Source organism: Corapipo altera, unplaced genomic scaffold (assembly GCF_003945725.1).
Source record: "Corapipo altera isolate COAL_440 unplaced genomic scaffold, ASM394572v1 0, whole genome shotgun sequence".
NCBI classification, from domain to species: Eukaryota; Metazoa; Chordata; class Aves; order Passeriformes; family Pipridae; genus Corapipo; species Corapipo altera.
Window position 1 is genome coordinate 27,555,755 of NW_020884872.1, and position 17,220 is coordinate 27,572,974.

At 41.0% G+C, this 17,220-nt stretch overlaps 1 protein-coding gene across 1 annotated transcript in view; it reads left to right on the top strand.

Annotated features, from left to right (window-relative positions):
- Positions 1 to 17,220, top strand: part of ST6GAL2 (ST6 beta-galactoside alpha-2,6-sialyltransferase 2) — a 175,555-nt gene that overhangs the window by 90,612 nt on the left and 67,723 nt on the right. The gene's annotated exons all lie outside the window — the stretch shown is intronic.

Genomic DNA, 17,220 nt, shown 5'->3' on the forward strand with positions numbered 1-17,220 from the left:
TCTTGGGAAGAAACTACAGCCAAATGAAAGCGATTTTGGTTTCAAATTGTATTAACTTGCGCACAAAAGGACCACTCACACAGTTGTTCCTATGAGGCATAACTCAGAGCTTGGCCCTTTTTGGGAAACTCATTACTTAACAATAATAATTGTTGTGTTTGATTGAATTGGCTCAGATATGCTTGGCAAGGCTGCGAGAAAAATCTTTGTTGTCATGCCAAATGTTTTTCAACCTGTGTGTTGCCTGTGTTCAGGTCTGATAAGGTTATCCATGGTGCATATGCTTCTCATCAAAAGGTCACATTCTTGTACTGTCCATACAGCTTCAGGGAGGTTGCATTTAAAGCTAAAATATCCACCTGAAAAGGCAATTCTGCCCTAGCATGAGGCTAGATCAGGCACTCCTTGACCTATTCAGATTATGTACTTGTGACTTGTACTTCCCTGGCTGGGCCACCCCTCCAGTTCAACAGGAGAGTTGGACAGTGACTCTTTCCTCCTCCTCTTCAGTTTATTTTGTGTGGCACTTACGGAGACAGACATGTGGGTCTGCATACTTTTGTGCTTGATGGGACGGAAGAAGCAACTCCTTCTTATCTTCTATGCAGGCTTTGACCACTGCACCAGAAAAGAGGAACTTGCCTTTCTGAAAGGTATTTTGAAATGAGCCTGGATTCACTGCTGTCCATGCACATGAGGTACATGCTGAAAATGCCCCACACCTGCAAGTGTTCAAGCCCAGGTTGGATGGGGCTTTGAGCAACCTGGTCTAGCAGAAGGAGTCCGTGTCCATGGTAGGACTGTTAGAACTAAGTGATCTGTAAGGCCCCTTCCAACCTAAACCATTCTATGATATGCCTGCTGGACATGTCTGATCGTAAGTCTTAAAGAGAAGGCTCTGCCTTTGTCTAGGGACAAGATATCCATCTCACCAGTCTTCTGTCCTTACATACACTGACATTTTTATTTGGGCACCTGCTAGATTTTGCTGACTTTTTGCAAGTACATCCCAGACTGGGAACTTCTGGGCTCTGGATGGTTTTCAGTGCTGCAATTTGTGGTTTCAGTTTAGGTGCCATTGCAGGTTCTCAGGTTCTCTTCCCAAAGTATGGGTACACTGGAAAATTAGGATTGATTGAGCTGTCTGTAAGTCCTGATTTAACCTAATCTGAACACAGGTTTTACATAGGCTTAAAATCATTGAATTATTTATTTATTTTTTTTTAGATAGTAATAGTATAATTCTTACTGTATGCACAACTATGTTAGGCTAAAGAGTTCTTAGTTGTATAAATTCCATGTACAAAGGAAATTATACTGACAATTTTGTCCATACTGAGATATTGTACCTCTTTGATTGCATCAGACTTATCAAAATGATGCATTCCTAATATCTTTTATAGACTTCAGAGTTGCAATGGTTCTGTCCCTTTGATGTACAGCATGTGGGATTTTTAAAGGAGAAATGCACATTTCTGTTGTTAGAATAGGACTCTGAGGTCATACACACTTGCAAAAGGTCAAGTTTGCTAATTTGATGTCAGTTGACATTTGTTTTCCACTGGTTTCTTCCTTCAGTCTAAAAATGTTCCATTTTTTCTGTCAGCTTAATTTCATCTGCTGTTGTCTCCACAAATCTTCTTTCCACCAGTTTTGTCTTCACTATATATAGATATGGAAGTGCAGGGAGCATCCTGAATCTTCCTAACTCCTTCCCATTCTCTATTTCTTTCTTCCTGTTCTCATTCCGTAGACAGCTATTCCTTTGACACCAGGAAGATTTCCATGTTTTGCGATGTCTTCCCCAAATACTTCCTTAACACCCTACTTCTAATTGCCTCTTTCTTGGCAAAAGGCCTCTCTGACGTCAAGAAGAAAATAAAATCTCTCAATCTATAGTATCAATTCTTACCTGGAATATTTTGTCTGTCAGTCTGAGGACTTGAACGTTTTTTTCCCTGGTTTTATATCCTGCAGAAAGGAGTTGTTAAGAGATAGCTGGTTGTTTAGGAACAGATGCTCTTTGTGTGTAGCAATAAGAGCTTTCCTTCCTTGCCCGGGCAAGTTTTTTTTCCTCTGAAGAACTGAAACATTACTGACCTAAGAAGTCCATTTCTGTAAAAGTTTCAGAACCAGGTGCTCTGTGAGTTACTAGCTCCAAAAGCGGGTGATGGAGAGGAAGAGATCTCTGAGTCATATGCTAGGCAAACAGGTGACATGGTTCACAATGCCTTCTCTGATTAATTTGTGTAAGCAGCCGCGGCTGGAAAGTATCTTTCTTGGTCCCAGCTGTTCTTGGCCCCAGCTGTTCTTGGCTGAAAATGGAAGTCTATTTACCCTTCCAGTTTAGACAACTACAACCTGTTTGCCCAGGAAGACAATTTTTTGGTTGCCTTTCAATGTTTGTGGTAAAAAGCTGTGGAGAAAGATGTGTCTGTTCTGCTGTAACCTCATATAACAAACCTCCTTCTGCTGTAATCCTGCACAAGTGAAAAAGATGGGGCGGGGACAAGGACCCTTCTCCTCTCTGCTTCATTGCTGGCATTCAGACAAAAAGGAACGCTTCATGCCTCTCCCCGAGTGAGAGCTGAGCTACCAATTTGTGTCAGTCATATTCTCCATGTTTATACATGAGAGTAGCAGCAGTTGCTACTCTTTGAGCTCCCACAGACTTCGTAAAAATGCCTTCAGGAGTCACTCCCTCTGCACCTTCCCCCCACTGCTGGATGTGGCTTAGAGCCACAATCCAGCCCTTAGACTGCAAATGGCTTGGAGCAGGGATTATGTTTTTCTTTTATGTTAAAGAAGAGCAACCCACACTGAGTGTGCTCATTAAAAAATCATGTTGTTCAACACTGTTCCCTTGGGCTACAGTTAGAGCTACGCAATTTAACATGCAAGAGATAGGTTGGATTCTCAGGCCAGCCAGGCTCAGAAAGGGATGAATGAATGGTAAAACAGCATGTTGGAAGAATAAACCCCATATCCACAGTGGGACAAGAAGTAAGTCTTCAATAGGATATGTTTTTAAAAATGTGATTGCTTAAATTAATTTAGAAAGGATCCTAACAGGTGTGAAAGAATGGTTGTTTCTCTCAACCAGAAAGATAAGTCCTTGGTCATGTTGCCTCACAAATCACATTAAAAAACAAATTAAATAGTAGCTTGCACCATTAATAGAAGGTGTATCTCCTGCCCTTCCCCATAAAGGAAGCATACCCATCTCTAAAGACCATATGCATCGGTGGATAAATGACAAAAGAAACAGAAAAATTACTAAGAAGTTAAGCCTACTGTGCATTGTATTAATTTCATAAATCACCTATGGGTGAAATGCATGAGGGTACTAGGAGAGAGATAAGATGTTACAGTGTATAACAGTTCAAGGATTCTAAGCATAAAATAGATGCACCACCTGAGCTGAAAGTAGAATGATGTTCCAAGAAAAGCATTGAGACTTCAGGTGTTTTCCATCCTAAATATTAAGAACCTTAAGTGAAGAGAATAGAATCCCATGCACAGTTGGTGCCCCAGATGTTTTGACCAGCTTCAGCCTCTCTGGGCAAACTCTTCCATGCAAGATATTCCTATTGTAGCCTGTTGATCTGGCTGCCCCCACAATGCCCTAGCTCCAATCAAGTTGCATTGGACTGTTTTCAGGAGAGAGATCTCCGGAGAGAACCAATGCACAAAGGAGAGAGTAGTGAAGCCTGCTCCATTCCAACACAGGCTGCAAAACTAATTGCATTAATAGTCCCTCTATTCCTTTGTGCATCATTTGAAGATGAGATTTGTTAAGCAGCTATCTCTGCATCATGGTAATAATGAGGCAGTTCAACAGTTTGAGCCTCAACACTCTGCCAGCCTGAACTGAAGGGGGCAGAAGACAAACTTCAGTGTTAAAATTGCAATTGTCTTCTTCATTGTTGTTACCAGCATGTTGCCAGCACACTGTCTCCATGTCTGACAATTGAGACAGCTGGGTCATATTGTCCTAAAGAAACATCCCATGCTGCTGAAGCATTCTGTGTCACCAACACAACTGGTGACCTGACTTTGGGGCCAGCACAGGACTGGTCCTTCCTGAGTCCAAACAGGGCACAAGAGGCACCCCTTCTTCCCTCCTGGGAAACTTTGGGCACATTTTGAAAGAATTCCTTACTTGTGACTGAGAAGATAAGCATTTGGACCTAAATAAAATCGTTGTTTTGGCCTGCCATGGTACCATCTGGAGATCGTTTGTATTCACTATATCTCATGAGTTAGTGCACACCACTTCCAATAGTTGGAGAAGAACTGATGATAACTACCACAAAAACAGTGTCTTGATTTATAGCAATACTAAGAAAGTGCTTAATTGGTTAAAAAGCTGCAAAATTACTTTTCTTAATATAGATGAGTTCAGCAACAAAATTGGAAATAATTATCAGGGATCTGATTCAGAGATACAATATTTCATTCATCTGGAAGTAAATAAGTTGCTTACTAGTGCATGCCAGGAGGGTAGGGCAGTGTCCTTTCCATGGAGTTCCCTTTCCTAAGTGTTATTTTATGCCTCTGTTGCTAAAAGACATTGCGCTGCTGCTCCATGGGAGAAAGCAAGCCTGTAGAGCAGAGTATGCAGGCAGAAGTGGACCAATATTTTCCAGCTGGAACTAGGTTGTTGCTATAGTAACACTCAAATGATAGACAGATTTTCTGAATGTGCAGTGGTTTACTGTGATAAGAGAGCTCCCAGGATTCCTACCATATTGCTCCAAACTTGCTGGAGTGCAATACACCAAATGCCACATCTCTGAAATAACACAAGGAAACAAAACCCAGCCAATAACCAAATAAATTTCCCCCTAGCTTTCAAATAAAATATGCACTTAACACATGGCATTTATATTCCTAGACAATATCTTCCTGCCAGTGTCTTTTTGGTGCACTGGCATTCCAAATGACAGACCACACTCTAAGTTTAACACCACCTACGGACAGATTCAATACGGCAGCATGCAAAGTCTTGTGTGCACAAGATGTGCACACAATCCAACTCCTTTGGATTTTTATTTTAGGCCGCATGCAGCCTGTGCACTGGTGAGAATCCCATTAAGTCAGTGAAGCTTTGCAAGAGCACACCACTATGTTCGTGGCTGTATTCTGCAGCATGGAGCTCTCAGAGATTAAATGGTTGAGTACATGGTAGAATAAATATTACATTCATAAACCATCCAAAGAGAAGTTGCCCAGGGGCCACTTCCATAAAGTATAAAACATATCTCCCTTGGCCAAGTCCCCCTTGCACACACTGTGCATATGGTTTTTATTCAAAGCAGTTTCCTTCTCTGCTCTTCCTTCTTTCTCTGCTCCATGAGAGGACGGTTCAAGATTTTGGATTTCCAGGAAGAAGTGTCTCCCTGAGCACAGACAGGGCCTGTGAGCATTTTGACTGTGTCTCTTCATCATCCATTACCTCTCCATGGGAGTTCTACTGCACCAACTGCAGTCTGCAGCTGACAGAGTGTGTTTAATGTCCCTTTTCCCCCAGTACTCAATCCCTTCAGCAGTTCATCTCCCTAGGAAGCTGCTGCCAATTATATTGGTGAAATCTTCCAGTGAACTTAGCCTGATTTCTGTAAAGGCAATTTCATTCCCATTGAAATGTATCTGTAAATCCAAGACAGAGGTTTTGACCTATTTGTGTGCATGAAATGTAGTCTTATTTAGATTACCCTCACCACCCTTAGACCTGTAACCTAGTTATTACTAGTGGTTTTATCCTCACAAGAGATGTAGGACATATGAAAGTTTTAATGGTAGCTTTGATATAAAGGTAGTTGATGACTTGAAGACCTTTACACAAGTGTTAAATGAGAAGTCTTGAGCTGGAAGCCCAGTTTTCTTCATTTGGGGGCTTATATCTTATAGAGACAGTCCTTCTGCTATCAAACATGTCCAGATAACAAAGAGGAAACCTTTCTTACACCTCTGTGTTAAAATCTCACTGATTGCAAGAGGAATTATGTGTGCAGAAGGATGTCAGAAGCAGTAAATTGTATGCATGCCTAGATATTATAGCAGATATATAATTTAGGAATTAATTACTACATGAAAGAATAACTTAGATTTTGATTAAAGTTATATGAATTTGTTTCAGGTTTTTGTTTGTTTTTTTTTTCAGTTGTCTTATTACTTAAGATTGCTTGGGAACATATTTCCCTTCTTGCTTACTTGGCTTATACAGCTTTGATAATGTCCTGCAACAGGGCTCACCGAAACACAAAGATTAATTGCCTTTATGATTCACAAGGCACCCTGGATAACTAATTACTCAACATTTATGGTTTGGCATGTGGTCATCAATCGTTCAAAAAATTCATGTTTGTAAACATTTCCTTTGCAGCTGATCTTCTTATGTCAAACTTCAAAATGACTAGTGGAGGTATGACAGAGCTATAAATGTCTTCCTTTAAAATTTACTGGTTGTGCTCCAGTTTATTTCTTGCGGCAAAAATTAAGCAACAGATATGGTGGGACAGGAGTTCTGAGGAAGAATGGTAAAGCATCTTGAGTGGTTCTCAAATGTATTTTCTTTTCCCCTTTTTGTTAATAGATTTTGGAATCCTTAACTGCTCTTTGTCATGGCTTGTGTCTGTGAGAATTTGTTCTGGTTGTAAGGTGGCTGTGTGAAAAACTGTGAAAACCTGAGAGACCTCTGGCAGAAAGGAAGAGGTAACCAATGAAGTTAGTCTCTATTCAGTTCTGCTCAATAGGGCAAAGAACCACAAATCCTCAAAAAATAGGCTTTATTTTTTATCAGAGAGACCAGCAGCTTCACAGCTTACAAAAGGAATTCTTAATACTAGCCATTCTAAGACTTAAAACTATCTGGTCATTAGATAGCAGAAGTCACAACCATCTGAATTAGAATTTTTTATGCTGGGGGTAAAGTTTGATAAGTAAGACACGTGTCATACAGCTAACTGATGCCCCCACTGCAAAGTCCTGATCCTTATCACCCAGAGCTGCTCAGTGCCCCTGAAAGAGGCAGATATTCTGTGAGGGAAAAGAAATGTCTGCTCTTAGCATTAAGGACTATATGATCATTCAGGCAGACTCATCTTCAAATTATTTGGTGATATTATTTCTCCCATTTCCTAAGTTGCAAACACTTCCATTTCAATCTGTACACTTTCTACAAAGTGATTGGCAGCCACCATATGTACACATATATGTATACAAATACAGAGAGTGTATGCAGCATCTATTTTTAGAAGTGATACAGGAAAAGGCAACTAAACACCATTTCTACTTAAATTACTGTGTCAGTTGGTTTCATTTGGTTGATTTTTTAAAGAGTATACTTGTGCTTTTAAAATCAGATGCCAGCTATTATGCCACATGGTGGAACTTCAATCTGCCTTAAATGTAGGCTTGATCTATAGAGCTGTTGAAGGACTTTCTATATTTAGAATTAGAAAGATGTTCCCGGTTGGTATGAAACATCTCCACAGGCTGACTTCTCCTGGGAGGCCAGGACCAAGGCTTTTAACCAAGAGTAATTATTACTTCTGTGATTGCACAGGCTCCATATGCAAATCAGTGCAAATCTTATGCTTGCTTACTTTGACCTTCTGCGTCAAAGAGATTTGTGTACTGTAGTTGTCATACCCCCAGGCAGCTTTGCCCCAGGGTTTGCGGCCCTATCCCCTTGTCTTTCTCTTTCCTTCTAAATTCTACCCTGTCATTAGGGTAAGCCATGAATCCCCCTCAGCCAGTATCTATTTTCCAACCCTGTTTTGAATAGTGGAGTAAAAGGAGTGTTTATTATGGATATATCAAATGGTAAGCAAACTTGCTTGTCTGCTGCATGTAAGACCTGGGCATACTCAGAGGTGACAGTGTTAGCACCTTGTCTTGCAGCATCTACACCCTCAGTCTGTTACTGTTCTACCACACTCAGTGTCCAGCACTTTGGGGGACAAAAGAGTGATTTAAGGCTTAGAGTGAGACGAATTCTAAATACTGAAGAGTATTTAGAAGCTTCTAAATACTGAAGAGTCACCTGCAGCATGCAAACAAGGCAAGCCACACTCCCTAAGGCTGGGTCCACAGAATGCTATGCTAAAGCAGCCTACACTGTTCATAGCAGAAGCAGGGAAATTACCTAAATTTATATATAATTTCTCTTTGTCATGGCACACTGCGGTACCATGTTATTTTTGGCTCATTTTTCTGCAGCTTCAGGAAGAGGAGGGCAGCTGGAAGACTGTCCTGCACAGGGGCAGCTCTGCCAACTCCAAATTCTGGTTCATAGTGTCAGTTCTTCCCTGGTGAAATGGTTACGTGAGCAGCAGGCTCCGAACAGTCTGGGGAAGCCTCATGCAAGGGAACACTTGAATCTGTAAGAACAACAAAAAAATCTTGAGTACCACTGTAGGGCATTTTTTACTTATGTGGGACAGAGATTGGAAGTGTGTAGCTTATGCTGCACAGGACTCAAAGGCATGGATGCTCAAAAGCAGTACTGATATATGCAGAAAGAAGAAACCAGGGGGAATAAATCAATCACACTGCATTATGTGTTATGAAAAATCTACAGAAAGGTTTAACATAGCTATCTAAATGAATGTAGTGAATGAGTTTCAGCATAAATTACCCAGTCAATTCCTTCTCCTGATGATGCACATGATAGGCTAAATATAGAAGAAATGTGGGGCAGAGATATTTTGCATACCTTGACTAGAGCTTGCAGTTTACACAAGTCTCTCTGTGTCATTTCCACTCAGAATACCAGTCTTTGCCTGCCCTTTAGGCCTGGTCCCTGTTAGAGAGGCTTTATCCTGCTACAGTTATTTTCACTAACACACAATGATACAGGTACTTTTTGTGTGTGTATGAGTGTTTGTTTTACATCTATTTCTGGAAGCTGCAGTTAACGTGTAGTTGTATTGGTTTGAAAGTATCATTTGTAATAGAGGAACTCCTTTTGCAGCAGGAAGCAGAATAAGTTCTACTACTAGAAGCACATTTAACTGGTATGATTGCACTGGGACTCAGGGAAGTGAGAATGGCTTCTTTACTGGTGCAGTTAAAGCTGCAAGACTTGCTAGTGTAAACAAGTCTTCAGATGCACTGTTCCCATTCTAGCTGTTTCCATCCAAAACAATCCCAGCTTTCCCAGGTCCTTCCCTGCAACATGGAGTGCAGCGAGGGAGACAGGACTGAAAATCAAGGGGTCATAAACTGTGCATGTCCACATGCAAGGACTTAATTGGAACCAGAAAATAAAACTACATCTGCTTTCTTTGTGAGTTCCAAAATAATGGAGTGGTCAGGGTATGTAACAGTGGTTTATTTTTAACCAGCTTGGTTACAGTGAACATGTGTGAATAAGGCCATGGGATTCTGCCTGGAAATAAGTTTGTTCTGCAAGCATGGCCTGAGCTTGCCAGCCCTATTTCAGCACAAAGCTCCCTCCACACTCCCCCAGACCACTGTACACGCTCTTCTGCTGCTTATAACCACTGGAAAATTGTCTCCCCACATTCTGAAGGACACTGTTTCAACTAGAGCCTTGCCAAGTGCCCAGCACCTCAGCATAAAGAGAACAGACAGGAGAGTATTTACTTTAAATGGAGCAAACCTAATTACATAAGAAGAACTTTTCTTGAGTAGAATGATACCTTTCTTATGGCCTTTTCTGCTTTCAGGTTCTTTTTGCTTGATTTATTTTTACATTCTTTTTTGATATGTGTATGGTGCCTGAGGGCTTGGATAGGAAGAGGTCAGTGCTACACGTACTTGGTCAGTCTAAGACACACTCTGACATCTCCTTCACTTTCTCAGAGTTTGAGTTTGAGGGTTTGGGTTCTGTGAGCCTTCGTGCTCAGTGAGGAGCTAGTCAATATAGTGATATAACATGAGGAGAGGTTTATCTCATCCTGAAATAAATGCCTATTAGCTGCCCAGCTGAATCCCTTTCCTAACTCCATTGAGTATACAGAGGTAGAGAAGGAGATAAGTACATGGTCAAAACAAACTGAATACAGCAATTGTAGGCACTTTTACTGACACTTATCAGAGACAGTATTAATTTGCTTAGTGTTTTAGATGCCGAAGAGATTTGAAATTACTGCAGGAGTTAAGAAACCAACATTGGTGTGGGCACAGATTTAAGATATCTGAGAAAAGAAAGGAAGCTCCAGGACAGAGAAGGTCAGTTATATAGACATGAACATTGTATCTAAGGTTTTTCAAGTATGCTTTTCAGGTTGAGCTCAAATGCCCAACAGTATGACAGAAATGAATTTCATGGAACAGCTACAGTTAACTGCTATTCTTTGATCCAGTTTTGAATAAAAGCCTACCTAGACTACTGCTGCATTGTGGCTGCATCCTTTCCCCACTAACAGGGATGGAAACAACATGTGAATTTTTCAAAGGTGTCAGAATGGGCATCCATTTCTTCAGATTAAGGTGTTCAGTTTTGGGGGTGGACAAATGCAAATAAAGCATCTGAAATGATTACACTGCAAGTGTAATTCATATCTCTGCCTCTAAAATCATGTGACCATGCATGAAATAGGATGTCTCTGACTTCAAAACGTATTTTTTCTTCTGAAGATCAAAACCTTCTCTTTTGATTTAGTGTATATGGCACCACAGATTGCTCACTATGTTTTGTAGACTGAAAAAAAATTTAAAAAATCTTCTTTTAACTCTATTGGAGAAAGTAACACAGGGCGTTTTGAATGTCTTCTGTCACCACAGCTGCTCTGTTTCAGTACAACCCAAGTGAGTGATGCCTCACAAAAGTACTTGCATCACCTTCATCTCTTACAGCTCTGTGGTACTGCCAGGGATGTGGCAACCTGCAGCTGCTGCCACAAACTTGCTTATTCCTTATGTGATACTCAACAGCTGTTGGAAGCGTGCGTTAAAACTCATACTGGGATTTGAATTTCTATGTAACCTTACTCAGAAAGTGAAAACTGCAATGCAAGCTTTGTGTCCCCTAACTCCCAACCTGTGCTCCTGTATTAAGAGGGATTTCACTTTGGCTGAGAACATGCATTATGAATTTTCTTTAATTCTTTTTTGCACAAAATTACATTTTGGCATGTGATCACTACCTCCATCTGCCTACTACACATGCATATATATGCTTTCAGTTACAAAGCACTCTGATTTATATCTTATGTAAAGATGCAAAGCTTTGGAAACACATCTCAGGAGGGCTACAGCTTTCTCAGGACTGGCAGCATCTATATTTCTCTGACTCAGCCAAACAATATACAGAGGGCTCAGCTCCAACATTAGAGCTGATAGAGATGATATCAGTCTACTGCTACATTTTTCAAAGACTGCCAAAGGCCGCACCACTGATTCCCCAGCTGGAGAGTTGAGAACACAGAGACAAGGTGCAGAGAGAAGCAAACAAGGAAGCATTAGGTAGAATACTGCTCCCCAGTCTCAGCACATCTCTGCCAGAAAGGCTCCAACAAACCAAAGGAATTTCGGAAAAGGGCAACAAAAATGTTTAAAGGACTCAAGGGATTAATTTCTAGAGAAGATTAAAGAAATAAAATTTAGTTCAGTATCACTAAGTGACTTAAGGGGAATAGGATAACTCCATAAAAGCATCTGCAGGTGCAAAGAAATGGAGAAACCTTGTTTAAAATGATTTAAGGAACAGCTAGTAACAAAAGAATGGCATTGATCAAAGGAAATGTAGACAAAACTCTTGGAAGCTTTTTGTAACATCCTTATAAGAAAGAGATGGATCACTGAATTCTAGGAACTGACAGAAGTCCCCTTGCTTTGACCATCTGAAAAACAAACTGGACAAATTCAACAATACTAACTGGGAATGGACAAGATGAATAAAGCCATATGGAAAAAATGTGGTTTTTTTTTTTTTTAAGAGGTAGGAACATATCACTAAAAAACTGAAACAAAACCTTTCAGACTTGTTGGTCATATACTGACAAGCTCCTTTACGCAAGCAGATTTCTGCTGCTAGAATAATACCAGTCCCAGTAGTTCACATTTCAGACAGGAGCTATGTAGGAGGATGAATCCCATCCTGCCCAGAACCCACTTGGACCCCTTCTTTTTTTAACTCATCTGGTACTAAAGTAACCTTGATCAGCAGAAGGACTACACTGAACAGAACTGGTGCAGAAAGGTGCAGAAATGAAAAGTGCCCTTTGTTGTGAAGGACTCTGAGATGCTCTAAACAGAATTTGAGTTATCATTTGAGGATACAGACTGGAGAGGTTCAGCTCTTCTGAAAAGAAGCTGGGGGTCCTAATGAGGAGCAGACCAAACACGAGCCAGGAGTCTGTCCTTGCAACAAGCCATATCCGAGGCTGTATCAGCAAGAGTACAGCCAGCAGATCAAGGAAAGTGATTATCTCATAGTACTTGGCACTTGTTAGGCCACAGCTAGAACACTGTGCCCTAGTTTGAGATAAAGTTTGAAAAACTGGAGAGGACCCAGAGAGGGGCCATGAAGATGATGAGAGTAATGCAGAATGTGACATGAAGAAATGTTGAAGAAATTAGGTTTGCTCATCCTAGAGAAGAAAAGGCTCTAGGGGATGTAGTTACAGTCTTCCAACACCTGACATGCAGTTACAGAGGGGATGGAGGTATGTCCTTAGAGTGATGCACATAGTTTCTTCAGGAGAAATTCCGTCTGGATATAAGAAAAAAAATGTATCACCATGAAACAATTAGTAGTCTGGACAGGGCTGTGCAGATAAGTGGTAGAATCTCCTTCACTGTAAACAAGACAGGGCCCTGGGTAGCCTAATAAGCAGAGGCCCTGCTTTCAGCATAAGGCCAGACCAGAAGTCCCTTCCAGATGAGACCTGGTAAGCTCCCTTGAGTCACATGAAAAACATAGATGACTTCTCCCATACAAAGGTGATTCTTATTTCCATTGCCCAAGACAAGCATATCCCTACATTTCTTTCTATACAGCTCCCTTAATTATATTTTTTTAAGGTTACCTGAGCAAAGACCTTTGTTCCTTTTCAAAGGACAGGTGAATTTTGCATTCTAAGATCCAAAGGAGTAGGTCTCCAGCATTAGGTCAGGCCACATTCCTTTGAGTTCACTGTGGTCATTTGTTTGCTCTGGGATGGAGACAAAGTTCCCTATGTATTTTGCTCTACAAGAGGTTTTAATATAAAGAGTACTTTTCTATCCCAAATCAGGTTTTAAAAAATGTTACTTCAACCATTTGTTTGAAACAATAGCCCAAGCAAATTCTCCAAAAGCTTTCACATATTGTAATGTTAATTGTAATGTTTGGTTTCAGCTTTGATTTTGACATCTTGCCTTTATTACATCTTATTCAAGCATGTCTTCATCTTTCTTCATAGGAAATGAAAACTTGACTTTGAAGCAACAAATTTCTGTAAGTAATTTCAGCTATTTTGGCGTAAATAAGGAGAATTGGCAAAGCTGATTGTCTCCTGTGATTTTTTAGGCATCAGACAATACTATTTTTCAATGTTGGACCAAGTTGCTTTTCAGGAACATATACAAGCCATTGAACTACAGACACTGAGCAGAGTAATGAGCAGAAGTTCAGTATGTGTTAGTGAGATACAACAGTTGTTTCTTTAAATGCTCCCGTGGAGCCCTTGCTGGCCAGGAGCACTGCATCCCACATTTGAGCCTTTGCTTATAAAGGAAGACTGTGCCCTTTGGAAGAAGTGAGTGGTGAGAGAGGCAATCTACACACTCTAAGTTGAACGTTAATGAAGTTACCTAGCCTCAGAGGAAGAGAGTGGATGCTCCATCTTCCTCTGTCAAGCCAACATTTTTATGAGCTCTTAAATTCTGTACTTAATGCTGATAGGCATCTTTGTAAAAGTGGTATTTTTCCTCCTGAGCCAAGCATATTTATCAATCCCATGAGTTGCATTTTAAGCAGTTAGAGATTTGAACGCTTTAAAGGGTTTTAATGAGTTCTTGAATAAACAGAATCCAGACTGGGCTCTTACTTACAGAGTAGTAGCTATACTACCTATGCAACCTTATTAAAGTGAACCTGCATATTTATAAATCAGGTGAAATTTGGTCCATGTGTTATAAAAACTAGTTGTTTAGTTCTGATATTCATAAAGATCAATCCAGCTGCTAAAAGCAAATCCTGGTACAAAAGATTTACAGTTCCAAATTGTGCATGCTTAAACATTTTCAGAGTCCTAAACAGAGCTGCTTAAGCTGCTGCTCACCTTACAGAAAATCTGTATTCAAACAAAGCAGGTTAACTGAGGAGAGGTTCGGAGGGGTTCGGAGAGGTTCGGAGAGGAGAGGTTTGGAAAGGAGAGGTTTGGAGAGGAGAGGTTTAATGAAAATCTGGAGAAATAAGCTATTAATTTAGGAAAAAAAAAAAAAAAAACAAACGAGAGAATCAAACACAATTTCCATAGGCTTTTCTATGTGCATCATGGGGATTAGTGAGAAACTTAATTGTCAGTATACTGCCTTTGAAAGCTTTGCCAGATCCCATATCTTTGACTGTTTTGATTTTCTTCTAGCTGGTGTCCCTGCCTAAGTTTCTCATGCAGCTAATTCCTGGACTAAATCAAAAGAAGAAAGCCTAATTTTAATGCCCTAGAGTCTTTGCAAGTGATTTTCACACTAGAACAAACTCAAAACTATCAAAACTATTTTAGCATTTAAAAAAAGCAATTAACTTTGTCAGTAATATTTTTCACTTGCATGTTTGGTATTATTTCAGCTGTGATTTTAAATGAATTCTCTGCACCTCACTTTGCTTTCTGTTTGATTTGCCAATGAAATCTGATCTCAGTGTTAGTCACATCACAGTCTTGTGTAGAAACTAACCTGAAGACAGATTTTACTCCTAGCTGAACCTACATAAGTCTGATGGAATGTGATACTCAGCCACTTTGCTATTCACTTGGTCAATCAACTGTAATCTCCTTTGAGGCTGCAGACAAATCGAATGATTCTGTGAAAAACTAGTTGGTTTCAACATAGTATCTGTGCATTACAGCACAGGGTTATGGGCTCCTGCAGGACTAGCAAGTTTGTGCTGTGTGCATCATGTCCTGGAAGGCACACTGAACCTCCACGAATGCTAATGCGGAGGAAATACAATTCCTCACACATCCCAGACTTCAGAGTGTGCCTTCATCTCTGCTGCTGGCCGCTGGTGAGGAACACGGTTCTGTGTCACCCCTCAGAAAAGCAGGCTGTCAGGATACAGCTAGGAGACTTGAATCATTACAGTCTAAGATAATGGGACACTTCTAGCTTGAGCCCCTGCACAGTCCAGTAGAAGGGTACCTGTGGTAATGTCTACTTTAGACATGAAAAAAAATCATAGAATGGCCTGGATTAGGTTGGAGGAGGCCTTAAAGATCATCTAGTTCCAATCTTCCTGCCATGGGCAGGGACACCTTCCACTAGACCAGGTTGCTCAAAGCCCCATCCAACATGGCCTTGAACACTGCCAGGAATGGGGCATCCACAAGGTCTCTGTGCCACTGTTCCAGTGGGCAACCTGTTCCAGTGCATCAACATCCTCACAGCCAATAATTCCTCCTAATATCTAATCTAAATCTACACTCTTTCAGTTTAAAATCATTCTCTCTTGTCCTGTCACTACATACCTGTGTGAATAGTCTCTCTCCACATTTTTCATAGGCTCCCTTCAGGTACTCGAAGGCTGCAATTAGGTCACTTTGAAGCCTTTTCTTTTTCAGATGGAACAATCCCAATTTTCTTAGCCTTTCCTCATAGGAGAGGTGCTACATCCCTCTAATCATCTTCATGGTCCTGCTCTGGCTGATGTCCAACAGGCTGATGTGCTTCCTGTGCTGAGAACTCCAGAGCTGGATGCAGCACTGCAGATGGAGTCTCACCAGAGCAGAGTAGAGGGGCAGAATCACCTCCCTCAACCTCCTGGCCACACTGCTTTTGATGCAGCCTAGGATACGATTGGCTTTCCGGGAGGCAATTGCACATTGCTGGCTAGTGTCAAGCCTCTCATCCACCATCCAAAATGTCGTGCCCAGAGAAAATCACAACCGTGTTAAAAGTAAATTTTTCCCCAAGTTCTGTGTTTGCCATTTGCCTTCTGTTTTCAGGGTCTTGAAGGCATAGCAGCCTTCCTCCTTTAAGGAGGTTCCTCCTAGCTGCAGAGGTTAAAACTGTCTTCCAAGAAAGATCTTGGCCACGTGTCCTTTCCCATATTTCCTTCTCAGACGAAAATGGCTGCTTGGGAGAGAGCTGATGGATTGACTGCTGCAGATCCTGGTTTTCATAACCCTCATAGCCCAGAGCAGGAGGCACACAATGAATCCTTTACCATCCAGCAGCTTTTTGGCTGCGCTCATGCTGAGTCTCAGTCCTGAGTAAGTAATGGTCCACATACATTATTTCTCTTAGTTGTTCCAGTGAAGTGTCATTGTCAATTATGTACATGTGCAGACACTGCAGTTCTCAACTCAAAAAAGAAGTTGTGCATTGAGGTCTGTAGTCCATCCTACTTCTGTAAGAAGCATTTCCCTCATAATGGATGAACAACTTGTTTATAATTAAACTGAGCCTAGGAACAACTTGGGTAACTCTCTGCCATCTTCCTATTCAAGGAGCAGCAAGGCAAGGGCAGGCAGTGCTCATGTGGAAAAGAAGTTAAGGAGTATCTTTATCAAATTCAAGTGTTGCAAACATACCTTGGTGTAGGAAGGGGATATTTTAACTTAACACACACTTTAAGAAGCAGAGGCATAGGAGGAGGGACATGCCCCTAGGTGGAGATTCTTTTGGTTAGGGACATGCACTGGACAATGGTCTTGTTTAAACATTGGATCTCACCTGAAAGAGTTGTGGAAGCATCCCAGCAGCTGCAGGGGTTGGAGCAGTTGTCCTGGAGCTAGGATAGCCTAAAGTTTTCTTTTCTTTCTCTGCGTCTGTCTGGAAATGTAGCAGCTCCACCACTGGTTTTTGAACCAGAAAGTAGAGTCTTGTCTTTTCTTTTACCTTCACTTTTCTCTGGTGATCAGAGTGATTTTAGGACAATCAGCAAAATACAGATACTCCATTTCCCAATGAAACAATAAGCCATAAAACAAGATTACTGGAACATTTTTGCAATTCCCAATACACTCCTGAAGTCTTGGGGAGTAACTGAGTGCTTCCATACTAAACAGTAGGGACCACTTTGAATGCTGGTCATTCAGG